At 33.2% G+C, this 15,759-nt stretch overlaps 1 protein-coding gene across 32 annotated transcripts in view; it reads left to right on the top strand.

Moving 5' to 3' along the window:
• The window catches only part of GALNT13 (polypeptide N-acetylgalactosaminyltransferase 13), a 690,911-nt gene that overhangs the window by 12,146 nt on the left and 663,006 nt on the right, over positions 1–15,759 (top strand). The window lies entirely within an intron of this gene.

Here is a 15,759-nt window from a genome sequence, read left to right as displayed (position 1 = left end):
TAGCACTAATAGTCCTTAAAGTTATGAAGACAACTGACAAGAGGAATATTGACTACGTTAGGAGGAAAGATACAGAGAAGTTCTGAATATAATGTGAAGTCACTTAGATAATGGCTAATTTGAGCGTATTTGGTCAACATATGCTTTGATTTCTCTGAAAAAAATGATTATGCTTCAGTGAGTGTGTACTTTCCAGATTTCCACAGATTCCAACTACTCTCTGTGGAGTCATCATGATCTGTAAAGATATTTGGATTTAAAGGTTCTGTAGTAGAGCTAATAAACAATTAAAGGTGAGGTCCTCTGGGGAGAGGAACTGGTTGGGGTTGAGAGGGGTCACTATATAAGAACGGTAAATTCTTGGCACTTGTGCCACTGAACATGATAGCAATAATTCGCTATAATACTACATTATGGAGTTAAGAGGGGGAAAATTGGATTTTAGTCCCGATAAAGCCATTAATAAATTCTGTAACATGTCATTTAAGTTCCCTTAATTTCAGTTTCCTCCTCTTTAAAATAAAGCAACTGATGCTGAGCATGGTGGCTCACACATGTAATCCCAGCACTTTGGGAGGCTGAGGCAGGTGGATCACCTGAGGTCAGGAGTTCAAGACTAGCCTGGCCATCATGGTGAAACCCTGTCTCCACTAAAAATATATTTAAATAAAAATTAGCTGAGCATGGTGGCATGAGGCTGTAGTGCCACCTACTTGGGAGGCTGAGCATGGAGGATCACTTGAACCCAGGATGTGGAGGTTGCAGTGAGCTGACTGGGCAACAAGAGCAAAACTCTATCTCTGAATAAATGAAAATAAAGCAACTGGTATTAAAGAATACCCAGTACCACTTTGTAGTCTAATGTTTATTTTATGAAGATAGGTCTATTATTTTATTGAGAATAAAGTGAATTCTAATTATTTGAGGTATAAATTCTAAGACTATACAGAGCTCTTACTTGCTCTGTATCTTTATTAGAGTAAAGGTGTTCATTGCCTTCTTGACAATGGTTCTCAGTCTCTTTCCTGTCTCCTTTAAGTTTGATTCTTTACTTTATGTCTTACTGACTTTACCAATCAAATCAGAATCACACATCTTTAGTTTTATGAATGTGTGTAACCAGATCCTAAATAGGATTGTTTTGATAGAAATTGTTTTATTCTTCAAGGCCTCATTTTCTTATGACTTAATTTTTTTTTTTTGCTGATGTAAAAATGCACATTACAAGATGATTCTTTAAAAGATCCTATCACCATTTCACCTCTGTTTTTCTAAACATTTTCAAACCACTGAGGAATAATTTGAAACAACATTTTATAGTGGATTCCAGATAGATACAGTAAATTTTATAGTTCTCTCTGTTATTAAACTGTACCAGTTACTGTGATTACCTGATGCGCCTGCAGATTTACAGAAGAATTGATAAATGTAGGATGGCCATTTCAACATTCACAGATGTGAAGATATTGCCATCTTAGATCAGCAGCTGCTCTCAAAATGTTCACTCCTTATATCCTTTGGGCTAGTACTAGTTTTGTAGCTGATCAGAAATAGTCGCCGTAAAGATACTAGCTATTCCTAATTAATGTGAGCATATGGGTAGTTCCCACAAAAATTTTATTAACCTACTGGTTGTTGCTGTGTACATGTTCATACTTTAGCAGTCTTAACTATGAACATGAATTAGCAAACTAAAAAATAATCATAGTTAGCTTTCTGCAGATAGAAATGGAGAGAAAGAGCGAGAGAGAAATGAGGAAGTTTTCAAGTTTCCCCCATAGGGTAGGATACATATAACACAAGAAAATATTGTGGAAAACTGAGAAAAATAATTTCTGTGGTAGAAGCTAGTCTGTTATAGTATAAGGGATAGAGGATTCTGATATGAGAAAAAGATGAAGAATGTGGCACTCTTTAAAGCTGTGAATATCTGATTTCTCTTGACAGTGTGTGATTACAGTCTCTTTTGGTCTCCTTGTTTTACCATTTTATGGGTGATCTTGATTTGAGGGCAGTAACTTGTGGGCAGATAGAGCTCTTTTGTCCTGTTATTTCAAGTGGTTGATGTATCTGGGGTCTTTTAAGTTACATATTGAAGATGAAATTCATGACAATCGTTAGGACCTTTTAGCATGTTAAATCTTCCTCTCCATTTTAAAATAAGATGAATGTAGAGCTTCAAGTAAGGAGAGACAGTAAAACACAACTAAGTGTTAAAGACACAAGTTTAATTTTATGGTACCTGGAATCACATAAATATAGTTTAAAATTCTTATATCTAATTTCTAGAAGTATGACAGAAGACAGTTGCATAGCCTGCATGAAATTTAGTTACCTCATCTTTAAAATGAGATAATAGTTATACTAGCTAACACTAATAAAATCCAGGTCTTTTACTGGGCAGGAAGGTCTCTTTTATGTGCTCTACATAATATTAACTTATTTAATTCTCATAGCACTATAAACTAGATATTGTCATCCACCTTAGAAAATGGTATGAGGGTTCAGATGACAATGGATGTAATGTATGGATTGTTGTGCTTGGCACTTACCATGTGCTCAATAAATGCAAGCTGTTATTAGTGTATCTCCTCTTCCACGATCTTCTTTTGGTATCTAGTGTGACAGGTGCCTAGTAAATTTGGCCTGCTTAACCGATTTTCGAAATAAAATCTCACACCTGGAAGAGTTATTGTAAGGAGTTACTGCAAAATTGGGCCCTGAGTGCCAATAAATAAATAGGAGTTAAAGATAGGACTGAAGCCAAGTGAAGTAGAAACAGTAAAACTGTGTTAGTGAAATATTGAGAAATCTTATTTAAGAGAGAAGGAGAGAAGGGAAGATAAATGTGTGAAGGCAAAGGTGCCTTCATTTCATGATAAATATTATGATACTGTCCACGTTACACACAATGCTAAACAATGACATACCACTTTGCAAAGAAGTTCATCAAGCTGAGAACAAGGATAATATGCATGTTCTATTCCCTTTACCTTTATTCGGGTCTTTCCAACATCACTGCTGATTTTTGTTAGGTGTTCTGGGTTAAGTGATAGCCATCTTGCATTTCCCCCTATTTGATCTGCTTTGACTATGTTGTTTTTATTGTGTGGAAGATCTTTAGAGAAACTGTAAGATCAGTGCTTTTTATGTGTGAGTATGGAAAATAGAGAACATTTTAAAACATTGCCATCCTACCCTTCATTTCTGAATGAAAAAAGATGAAACACTGTATATTTTTAAATCTTATTTCTTTTTTTGAGACAGAGTCTTGCTCTGTCGTTAGGCTGAAATGCAATGGCACGATCTCGGCTCACTGCAACCTCCGCTTCCTGGGTCAAGCCATTCTCCTGCCTCAGCCTTGCAAGTAGCTGGGACTACAGGCTCCTGCCACCAGGTTCAGCTAGTTTCTGTATTTTTTGTAGAGATGGGGTTTTACCATGTTGGCCAGGATGGTTTTGATTTCCTGACCTTGTGATCCACCCGTCTTGGCCTCCCAAAGTTTAGAAACACAAATTGTATTTTCAGTATGTGATAGGTAGTTTTTAATGATTTTTAAACATGCTTATTTTGAGATTTTCTCCTTTTTTAATTTGGAAGAAAGCATAATTTGAAATAACAAACTGTAATTGATTTTGCATTTAGAAATATTTCAATTCCAGTTCTCTTTTCTTATCAAGTGAGGCGAATATGTTTTGAGCACTGGTAGTTTGTCATTTCCTTCATAATAATTTGTGCAAATGATAATTATACATAAATTAATAAACTGCTGGTGGGAATCTAATGATGCATCATGCTGTTTTTGATTTATTTCTAAATCATTTGCAGAATGTTGAAATGTACCTGGGCTAATTTTTAAATGTAACCTATAACTTCCTCAGCTCCAAAAACATATTCAGTAAAATAAAATAGTTATTTAAAAAATGCTGGCACAGGAATAAATTGCATTATGTTTTGTGAGTTTATTATATGAGAAGGAAATTATAGGTTATTAAATAATATTGTGTTTATGTTTAAAAAATTTTCATATTGCAAGTAAAGAAATTGTTTTAAAACCTATTAGAACTTTTCCTGTGTGATTCAAGCAATTTCTAGTACTGCCTAAAATAATGTTGGCTCCTCAATTTGTATTTCCTTAGTGCTCCTGTTTCATTCCACCTTGAAGTTTTCTGTGCCACTTGAATATATTTTAAAAGTATTTAAAAAATTTTATTATGAGCTTTAAAAACTTTCTGGAACAGTTTCTACATAAAATATATTTAAAATCAGGTAATAACTCATGACATTTCTGGGGACCACATATGAGGTTAACTAATTTCAGCCAAGATTACGTGAAGTCACAAACAGACAATTGCTTCATTTTTTTGTATTGTTGCATCTATCTGCCAGTATATTACATCAATTGTAATTATTTTATTTATGGAGTGATAGTCAATTGATAATTAACCCTGTCAGTTCACTTTCAAAACAATCTTCATTTTATTCAATACCAGGAACCTTGAAAGTTAGTAAGTCACAAAAAATGTTTTCCGTAATTATAAAATATTTAGCAATGTGATTAATTTTGCAATGTATTTTTCACTAGCATGAATCAAAGATATACTCTTTCCTAGCATAGGGAAGAGCTGTTAGAAACTACTTGTGTGTGTGCTTTTCTCTAAATGACTCCTATGGAAAGTTGGTTTTTCATTTTTCTAAGTTTCCTGGCAGTTTTTAAGTGTGGTCCTTCAAGAACTTGGCCTTGGATATCACTAAAACTAAGTATAAATTACCAATCTTATTTTGTAATTTAGTTCGACCTTATATTAGATCAAATTAAGTTTTACCAGCTGGATTTTTTTTTTAAAGTTCTTATCCCAAACTTTATGCTCAGTGTAACTTTCCTGTCAGGTTCCACTCAGTATTTTGAGTTTTTAACCAGCCTCAAAGCCTTCTTGACAACCATTTACCCTTCTTCACCCCACACTAACACACTTTAAAACTCCCACATGTAGTCGGAGTTATTTTCTGTCTATTTTTATAAAATCGCATATATATTTATTTCTTGCGATGGAAAATATTTATTATTTGATTTTAATCATATTGTATTATATGCAGTTGTCATTTTATTATAATTCACTAATTACTGATGCACTTTTATTTGGCCAGAGGCGTACATCTCACAGGAACTGGATATATAAAATTGTGGGCCAATAAAATGCTGCTACATTTTAGTATAGAAATGACTGCACTTCATTGATGCATGAAATGATTCCTGCTTAAGCAGTCAGTATATGTAATCAATTAATATATCTGGCCAGTGATTTTCAGTTCTACATAGTTTAAGGCACTATGTAAATACAAGATCAGGCACTTCCAACTTTCTGGCATATCTACTTACCAGTGGGTTTTCAGCAATGGGTTTATGCTCATGGTATGCAATTATTGAATGCTTTTTGCAATTCTAAAACCCTGGGGGTCCGCTAGTCAAAATTCATTTTTGTGGGTGTGTCTATATTTTTGCTTGCTTTCTGTGAAGTCTCTGCCCTACCTTAGTCTCATACTATCAATACAATTGTTTTCTCATTCCTGCTTCTGAGAATTATTTTCTCAATCAGGAAAGGATAACATCTGTGAAATAGAGCTACATGTTTTCATAAGGCTATTCTATCAAGAAAGGGCATCTTTGTATCATAAACAAACATAAAAATCATCTGTCAATATGAACAATATTCCAAATATATGAATCATGAATTACAAATGTTTAAGTTACATGTTGTTATTTTCTAGAATTTTTAGTTTTCCTTTTCTGTGTTTTTTAGTAAATGTGTTCATATTATGTTATTTGCAGCTGTATTTTATGGGAAAATGTGTGCCTCATTCCTTCCCTTACCACTGTGGGGGGGGGGTTCAAGGACAGGGAGTTGTTTTATATCAAGAGTTCGGATCTTATAATATACTTGGCTAATTGCCATCAAACCAGTCACTCATGGGACTTAAGAATTCTGATCTCATACACCACGTACTTGGTCTTGGGGATAAAATTCACACTGGAACCCAATTTAAAACTTTTTCACATGTTGCTTTCTCAATCCAGGTTCTCACCTTCTATTTATTAGAAATTTTATGAGTTCTGTCTTTTTGCCGACATGTATATGTGGGTCTCCCTCTGCAAGGCTAAATGCCCTTGTTAGAATGGCACAACAACAACAGAAGAGAAAACAAAAGGACAGGAAAGGAGCTCGTATCCCCAGACTGATGCTGTGCCATGGCTGGCTTGTTTCTTCTTTCTTCAGCACATCACTCCTGTGACATGTTGTGCCTCAGACTGTTTGATTGACCTTGCTGCCTAGAGCTGTTGAACTGAATAGAGTAGAGCTTTTCTTTTCCCTTCCGGTAGGTCTCAGGAGTGAGATCTGGTCACTGGCATTCATTCTCTGATCCTTAACTGTGGTTCCCCTTGAAATGGAACTTATCAAGGTGTTGTTCCACTTACTGATTGATGCTCATGAAGTATGCATTGTCAGTACATATAATTTTACGTGTCCCTATACTTGAATAAATTCTTCTACCTAAACTATAGATGCATAGCAACATCTATTTGCCTTTTGTAGATTAGAAAATCCAAGAAGGCAGTCTGACAGGATTCCTTTTGTGCTGTACCTAGCAAAATGCTCTACACAATTAAGTCCTTACTGCATGTATTTAATTAGATTGCATATGCACAGATAGGTCCCCTGGGCCTTCCAGAGCAGTAGAGGCTACTTTGCAAAATGATGCAGGCCAAAAAGGATTTAGGTCAGTCAAATTTTTGTCTGGCTTTCCCAGAAGGATAGTTGAAACTACCTTTACACTTGCTCTAAGAATGTCTTCCATGTGATATTTTTTTTCTTCTCAAATTTCATTGTTAGCTAGTCAGATATTGTGCACTCTATATGCTTCTTGTTAAACTCATTGGGTATTTGAAATCACAACGCCTTTATGATTTTTCACCCATGTGGCCTCAGAGTTCTGCCACTTCTGTCATTTAGAAGAATTTTCCTGGAACTTATTTCCTTTGCAGTAGACATAAGTCACAGGGTTTAAGATTGAAAAGGATCTCAAGGGCTGATCCTGTCACTCCTGCCAGCCCTCAGTCAAGGTTGTGCTTAATCTAAACCCAAGACTAATATGTTTCTCTAAAACAAAACTGCGCCTCATCATGTGGTTTGTTAAATACTCTACAGTGTCAGTAGAGGGATCTCACTGAATGAGTATGTAAGTCCTGTGTGTTAAAAACCTTCAAAAGCTCTGCAGGTTAAATTTCAAATTCTTTAGCATATCTTTCAAGACTCTTCTTAGAGATCTATTCCAAATGACTTTTTTGGCCTTGCATCTCATTTTTTACCCATTCTTAATCTATTTTCAGGATTCACTGAATTGATTCTCTTTTACCTGGACTTACCATAGAAGTCCATGAATGTTTCTTTGCTCACATTGCTTTGCAGACTTGAATTACTTAGCTCCTCATTTCAAGGATCAGCTAACATGAGCAAATTCTTTTTAAAGGATTTCTCCAAATCCCTAAGGCAAAATTATTCTATTTTCTCTGTTCCCACAGAATCTTGTTTCTATTGCTGTTGCTAATATTTAACCTGTTATCATAGTGGTGCCCTCACATGTCTCCCATTTTAGATGATAAGCTTTTTCACAATGGAGACATCACATTTCTCATTGTTCCTATGAGACCTACCAAAATTCATAATACAACCATTCATTTAATAAATGTCTTGAAAAATTGTTAAATATTGATGCCATAAGATAAAGGGCTATGAATTTCATGATGCTCTATTGAATATATCTTTGTGACATGCCTTGTATCTTTTTCTGGAATATAATGAGGACATAAAAATATTAACATAAACTCTTGCAATGATAATCACTACAAATTTATAAAAATCATGAGTCCAAGAGAATGCTAAAAAAAAAAAAATTACTTGCCTCCCATACTTACAGCACACTTATAGTTGGACCTTGATTTGAAAGGCCCAGATTTAAATTTAGGTTTAAAGATGTTCAAAAATGTCTTCACTTAAAAAACAAAAAGACAAAATATCTAAGAAATCTTGAAATTCTAGAAATTTATTTTTACAGTGTAGTATAATCTCTCCTGGTACTGTTAAAGCTATTTCTTTACTTACAATTTTAAAAATAATCTATCATATTACTAAAAATAAACATTTATTTTTATGAAATGTAAATTTCTTTATTTGGGTTATTTTTAATGTATCCTGATTTCCCAACTGTTAATTATTTCCATTTCTGTCTTTCCTTTATTTTAAATATGATTTGACATGTGAACCCTAATATTTAATAATATATACTAGCCAAATACTCATTAAACCCATAACAAAAATATTTAATTTATCTGCAAATTCTTAGATAATGTATATAATTCAGGAATTGTGCTCAGTGTGTATCGAGAGTGGCTTAAAGAAGTTGGTACTTGATTCTTCACTCACAAAATATGAAATCTTGATATTAGTTGTCTAAGTCAGCTAAGATGACCTTTCTAATGTTGCTAGAGATCTTGGATTCCTGTATTCATTCTAGGATTCATGCATTCAAAATAGCTGTCAGAGTTCCATTCATTATAACTACATATCGAACGGGCAAAGGCCAAAGGGCATAAATGTGCTAATATCAGCAAGGAAAGGAGAGATTAGACACTGGCGAGGCACCTTGTATGTCTAGCCACATTCATCCAAAAATCATATATTCTTATCTTTTGGAAAATTGATTTTGTTTCTTACTTATGTTGCAACTTGGTTTATACTATTTTCCAGTTCTTTTAATGTTGAGGTTCTGCCTAATTTATAGCTGTATAATTGGTTCTTACTTATGCAATTTCTTGCTGTTGTTGACTTTCAGCTTTTAAACTAGCAGTTTTGTGGATTATGACATGATACATATTTTTTGTAGAAGCTTGAAAAATTAGAAAAAGTATGAAAAAGAAAATGGAAATAACATTTTTGTAGCATTTAGACATAATAACGTTAATATTGCACTATATAGCAAATTGTTATACTGAATTTATATGTTTATATAGGCACATATATTTACATATATGTAAATTACATATTTACACAACTTCTACTTTATTCTCCATAATATTTTTGAAATTATTGATACTGTTTTGAAGATTGGATTTATCTATATAAATAAATATTGTTTGGGACATTATTTTTATGACCACATGGCATTCCATCGTATGGACAAGCTGTGATTTACCTAGTTTATCCCTAATAGTTGCTTTTATGGGTTTTAAATTATAGCATTATAAATGACACTGATGAAGTACTTTGAACATGAAATTTTGCCTGTGTATCTAATTACTTTTTAGAATAACTTGATGGAAGTGGAATGGGTCAAAAAGTAAGTTATGCAAAGGAAAAGGCCACATTTCTTCAGAAACTAGGAAATAAGCAAAGGGTATAAGATATGCCATGATTTATTGTATGTTTACTGGGAATGGAGTGTAGTGAATAAAGTAAAAATGTTCCAGTTTTCATCCCAGAAGATAGAAGAGCCAGTATTTTCTTCTGTTTCTTCCTGTAGAGAGGGGCCAGTAGTAAAGGAGCTGTGATTGAACACTCTTCACATAGGCTAGTGAAGATTTCCCTATATGTTTGGAGCAATCATTTGGCCATTTCTTTAAACATTCAAGATAAAAAAGGAATAAAGTATTAACAGAGAACCCACTTGAATCTCTTGAGACCCTGCTTTAGAACCCACAGGTCTCTGCCTCTCCCCAACTGGATGAATAAAAAAGAGGAATGGATGATGTAGTGTCCAGTTAGGTAATGCATCAACTTGGCATCTATCCATGATGTAGAGACTGGATATGGAATGATGCAGTGATATAAATTGGCTGATGAATTATAGAGAGGTTACATTTATATACTGGTTGTGTACAAATCAGGGGATCCTGATTCATTATGCCTATGATGGAAAGTATCATGAGATCATGAATCAGGGAGTTGGAGGTTGCAGTGAGCTGAGACCACACCACTGTACTCAAGCCTGGTGACAGAGTGAAACTCTGTCTCAAAAAAAAAAAAAAAGAAAATATCATGAGATCATTATCAAGTTGTATTTACACTGGGAGAAATGCCAGATATAGTATGCACCTAAAGTAAAATAAAAAAATAAATAAAAATTTGCAAGGGAGTTAGTGGCTTTGAAGGTCAAATTAAGAGAGAGAGATGGGGGTGACAGGGAGGGAGGGAAAAGGGAGGACATACTAGAGGTGATTTTAGAAGTTACAGATTAATCAGTTTGCTTTGGTATTTAGGAAAATAAAGACTAAGACACAGTGATGATTTATTTCCATACACTTAAAGAGCAGAAGAAATGGAGTAACAACCAACATGTCTGAGAGAAGCAAATCACTCAGTTAATTTTCTTCTCTGACACATGACAGAACTTAAATATGAGAGGACAAAAAGTTCATCTTTACTTTGGTATGGTTTAGTTTTGTCTGACATGATGTTCTGATCAGCCAGCAAAGAAAATGTAGTCTTATATAAAGGGAGGCATATCTTCTTACTTGTCATTGAATCAGTGACCTGGTAAGGCAAACAAAATAAGACTTTAGAAGTATTTATTGGGGACTTACTAAATTGAATGATATTTATAATAATCTCCATAATTTAAGAATACAAAATGTAGAATCTACAGACAAGCAAAATTGCTAAATCTGTGGGAATTTGCTGGAATCTAAAGTGAATGTGGGAATTAAAAAAGAGGGGCTGAAATAAGTTGACTCTCTATGAGAACCCTTGATTAAAATGGCATTAAAATGGTAATAGCTAGTGTTGGTGAGGCATTTTGACAAATTTTTGCTACAAATTAGAGATGAGACCTGGAATAGTTGTTTGTAGTGTTCAGGAAGATCTGTGGTGTTTCGGCTTTAATTACATCCTTTATCCTGTAATGACCTTTTTTTTTTCTGTGTTCTGAGTTTCAAGATTGTAACACATCTTCCTCCATTTGTGGGCATTTTTCTTTTTTTTTCTTTTAGCTCAAGAAAATGAATAATTATTTTACCGATGCTGCTTTGTTTCCATACCTTTTCATATAAACAATTTTTCATTTCAGTGTTACCTTTTGGTGTAATATTTTTGAAGACATTTTAAAAGGTAATTAAACTCAGCATGTAGAATACCAAGGGCGCATACAACTCAAATGAAGGCATGACAATATGCAAAACTAGGGTCAAGTTGGGCATCACCAGGCAACAAACACTTTGTTATGACTGTAACTGACTGTAACTGGCTGTCATGACTGTAACTATAATTGTAAAATATAACCTGATTTGGGAGATGGTCAAATAGGAAAGTTGGGTGTATCAATATTAATAAAATATGGTTTAACAAGTTTTAACAGTCTCATGCTACTTGACCCAGAAATTTCACTTCTGGGTGTTTTATACTAAGGAAACAACCATGCTATGGTGAAAGATATGTGCATAAGGACCTTCACAGTATCTTGTTTTTGTCACAAATGTTTGATGATAATTTATATTTAGAAAATATATAAATGACGGCATGTCATAGCAGCAAGATGTTAATCAGTGAAGTGATCTTGCAGTGTAATCATAAAAATGATATTTTCATACAAAGAAATTAACAAGTAAAAAGAGAATGCAATTGTAATATAGTTTATGTTATATAATTCTTTAAGTAGTAGTCTATAAGTAAGAACAGAATAGTTGTATTGTTTCTGAAATTAAGGATGATTTTATATTTTTATGTTTTTCCTGAATTTAAAAGAACTTGCAACTTTTAATTTAGAAAACTAATTATGTAAGAAAAAACATTTATATTGGTAATCTTTAAAGACTGATAACCTTTTTTCTTTTTTTCTTGAAGTCCTGACTACTTTCATTTATTTTTTGATTATCACTTTATTATTTAACTTTGCATTGCTTAATTTGCTGACTATAATGTAGTGTTGTTTGTGTGGTTTATTTTAAAACTCTAAACTAGATTTTACATTTGTTCTTGTGTTCCTGTATTTTATATGTTTAATGGGTATGTATCAATATATGTTATGAATAAATATATATGTCTCATTTAATCTAAATAGATATTTAATACATATGAAGTTATAAATTATATCTAACTAAACACTGTATGATATATAGTATGTAAGTTATCACTCTGGATTTCTTACTCTACTAATTATACAAAAACATTGATGATTTTGAATTATTTTTTAACCTTCAATTTTTTTTCTGATTTATTTATTTTTAACTTTCATTTTAGCTTCAAGCGTACATGTGCAGATTTGTTATATAGGTTAATTGTGTGTCAAGGGGGTTTGGTATACAGATTATTTTGCCACCCAGGTAATAAGCATAGTACCTGATAGGTAGTTTTTTGATTCTCACCTCCTTCTCGCCTTTCAGGCTCAAGTAGGCCCCAGTGTTTGTTGTTCTCTTCTGAAAAAGACTTTCTTGATGTATGTTTGACTATTATTCTGTGTTTCCTAAATATAAATGTCTAGATTGAAATAAAACATTTTATTTTTATTTATTTTTACCTTGTTGCATAATTTCAAATAGTTTCAAATGTACAGAAAATTTTCAAGAATTGTGTTTAAGAATACCTTTTGTCCAGATTCAAGAGCTGTTTATGATTTTGCCTCTTTTGTTTCATTTCTGTGTGTGCTTTCTTACTCTATACCTTTGTGCTCATGTGCACATACACACACACACACACACCCCACATTTTTTTCTCGAATCATTTGAGAATAAGTTGCAGACTCATGCTTCCTTAACTGAAGTGTTTAAGTGTACATTTCCTAAGAATAAGGGCATTGTCTTCTATATCCAGAGAATAATCTTTAAAAATATTCAGTATTGACACAGTATTACTTGTATTATCTAACTCGCAGTATATATCTAGGATCCCAGGTATATTTTGTTGTCTTATCTTTAGAAGTCCTTTTATCTGGAACATTTCCTCAGTCTAATTACTTGGACATTTGAAGAGTTCAGATAATATATTGAGTGCAGTATTCTCAGTTTGGCTTTACTGGATGCTTCCTAATGGTTAATTCTGGTTTTGCATTTTTGGCAGGCATAAAACAAAAGTGATGTGTTCTTCTCAAGTGCATCATACTTGGAGGCGTGTCGTATATGTCTGATTATTAATGATGTCTTCTTTGATCAATTTGTTAAGGTAGTCTTTGCCAAGTTACCCCACTGCTAGTTACTATTTTCCCCATTGTCAATTAATAAGTACTTTGTGGGAAGATACTTTTTGACTGGAAATTCCGTGTTTGTTATCACACTTTCATGCCCTGGTGCTGATGCACTAATGTTTTCTTTACTGAATCATTTACCTAAAATATTATGGTGATTTTCTAACTCCATCAGTCAGTCTGTACTTTTTAGGTGACACTATACTTGCAGAAAGAGTTTTCCCTTCTTAATTTTATTTATTAGAATTTTTGTAATAAATTTTAATCTTACAATAATTATTTATTTTTGTTTCCCCATTGTCTCAGATTAGACCAGTAAGAGCCTCTTGAAGCTAGGACTTGTATTCTTTTGACATATCCCATCATTTGATAAATGCCTTACTCTCTTTTCTTCCAGAAAAAAAATGTCTCTTCAAATTTCATATATTTTTAAGTCTTTTTTCTGTGTCCATGTTCTAATATGCCGGGATAGTTTTTTGGAATTTTCATAGTTTGAATGGATTTTCTGTGAGTGCTTTTCATGTCACTCTTAGGAATTTTGGTTTCCTTTATCCTCTTTCTCACAGTTTTTCTGGACTCCATATATCTGTATATGTAGTGGGAGCTTGAAAGATTAGAACATTAGACACCAATTTCTAAATGTTATAAAATGGTTGTTTTATAACATTTAGAAATTGGTGTCTAATGTTCTATTTACATATAATCTGACATGTTTATTATTCTCCTACTTCCAGCTGTGCTGAAGGACTAGGATTTGTATGTTGTTATTTGTTTTTGTTAGGTGTATGTATTTTTTTTGGATATGTGAACAGATTCAGATTTAGGTGATTTCTACCTGAATTCCTCAAAATGCCAGTCCATATTTTTATACATTCTGTAAAATATGTTGATATTTGAAGACAATTGCAGTATGCCATTATTTAACCAAAATTTATGGATTGCATGGCTCTACCTTCAGCTGTTAGTATTTTCTTAATCCAGTTTGTCCAATTAAATTGAAGTTTTTAATATATCATAGTTATTATACCTATCAATCCAGGAAATAGCTCTCTGAAAGACATGTCTATGGTAAATGTAAAATCATTATTTGAGATCACTGATCCTTTCACTTGATGATGTACTAATCAGTTATGTTTGTAATTTTCCCTTAGCTGTGAAAATTATCAAATACATATTTAAAAAATGGAAATTCAAACCCACAACATTTTAAAACATGTATATAGATTAAAATAAGATAACCAATCAATAGCACTCGATTATAGGAATCCAGTGAAATATAGTATTATAAGTGGTTGTTTCAATTGACAAAATACATTTTTCGAGACTCATAAGGTAAATCCTTCAGTTTCACAGCAAAAAAGAAAAATAATGGCAATTCTTAGTAAAGGAGGGCTTGGATCTGGTGCAAAACACTCCAGTGTTTAAAATGGTTTGTAAAAGTAGGAAGTAGATGAGGATGAAAATTTGTGCTAAGAGAAGAGGGGCATCCATTTTTCTGTTTCATGCCTGAGTCTGGCCTTGTAAGAATCTTCACTTTTTTAAAAAAGCTAGATATCAGGATTTTTTTATGAGAAATACTCTGCTTTTGAATATTGGGTAATATTTTAAAAACCATGGTTGGGGCAGACGAAATGTGTCAGTAAGCCAGATTTGGTTTTCAGGCCCCCAGTTTTCAACCTCTGCTTTGGATGCAACCTAGAAACTAGGAGATATTGTAGTAAGATGAAATCCAGGTCAGAAAATGTGGTTTTGAGCCCAGGGTTACCTCCTATTTGCTGTGTCAGATTGAGAAAATCATGTTCTCCTCATTAGTGTTCACCTCAGTCTTCTTGTCTGTGAGGATGAATATGCTAACGTATGAAGAAATATAGAGATCTGCTACTTATTATAACTTTATAATTCAATTGAATTATATATGAAGATGAATATATATCTTTTATATGTTCTAAGTTTTAAATTTAGAAAATACAAAATTTCTTGGTCATTTTTATAAGCTTGATAACTATATCTATGTTTGAGAGGTTCTGTGTAAAACATTAGTAAAATCATTTATTCATGGGCCAGGTAGAGACCTGTGCAATCCCAGTGTCTCTAACATACTAGGGCAAGATAAATTAGATTTTCTATTCAAAATGCTTATTCTGAATGTAGAATTGTTGATTTGGTTACAGTTGATTTTGGTGAACCCAAAAACACAACTTCTGTGTTATTAAGCTGGAATTTCTGCTTAGTATGTTAAAGACCCAAATCTCTCTGAAGAGAAATTGTTTGTTGCTGATAAATAATATTCCTTTAAAGATGTTTGGTATTTAAGAGGACTTTTGTTTGTTTTGGTCATAGTGTGTCTGATCTGTCTGAAAGAACACACTGTATTTTTAAAGGGTTATGTATAATTTTTTTTAGATGGATTCTCACTCTTCTCTCAGGTTGGGGTGCATTGGCACGATCTCAGCTCACTGCACCTTCTGCCTCCTGGGTTCAAGTGATTCTCCTGCCTCAGCCTCATGAGTGGCTGGGACTGCAGGCACTTGC

This window comes from Callithrix jacchus, chromosome 6 (assembly GCF_049354715.1).
Source record: "Callithrix jacchus isolate 240 chromosome 6, calJac240_pri, whole genome shotgun sequence".
Lineage (NCBI taxonomy): Eukaryota > Metazoa > Chordata > Mammalia > Primates > Cebidae > Callithrix > Callithrix jacchus.
The sequence above is the reverse complement of the archived record's forward strand: the minus strand, read 5'-3'. Positions and strand labels throughout refer to the sequence as shown.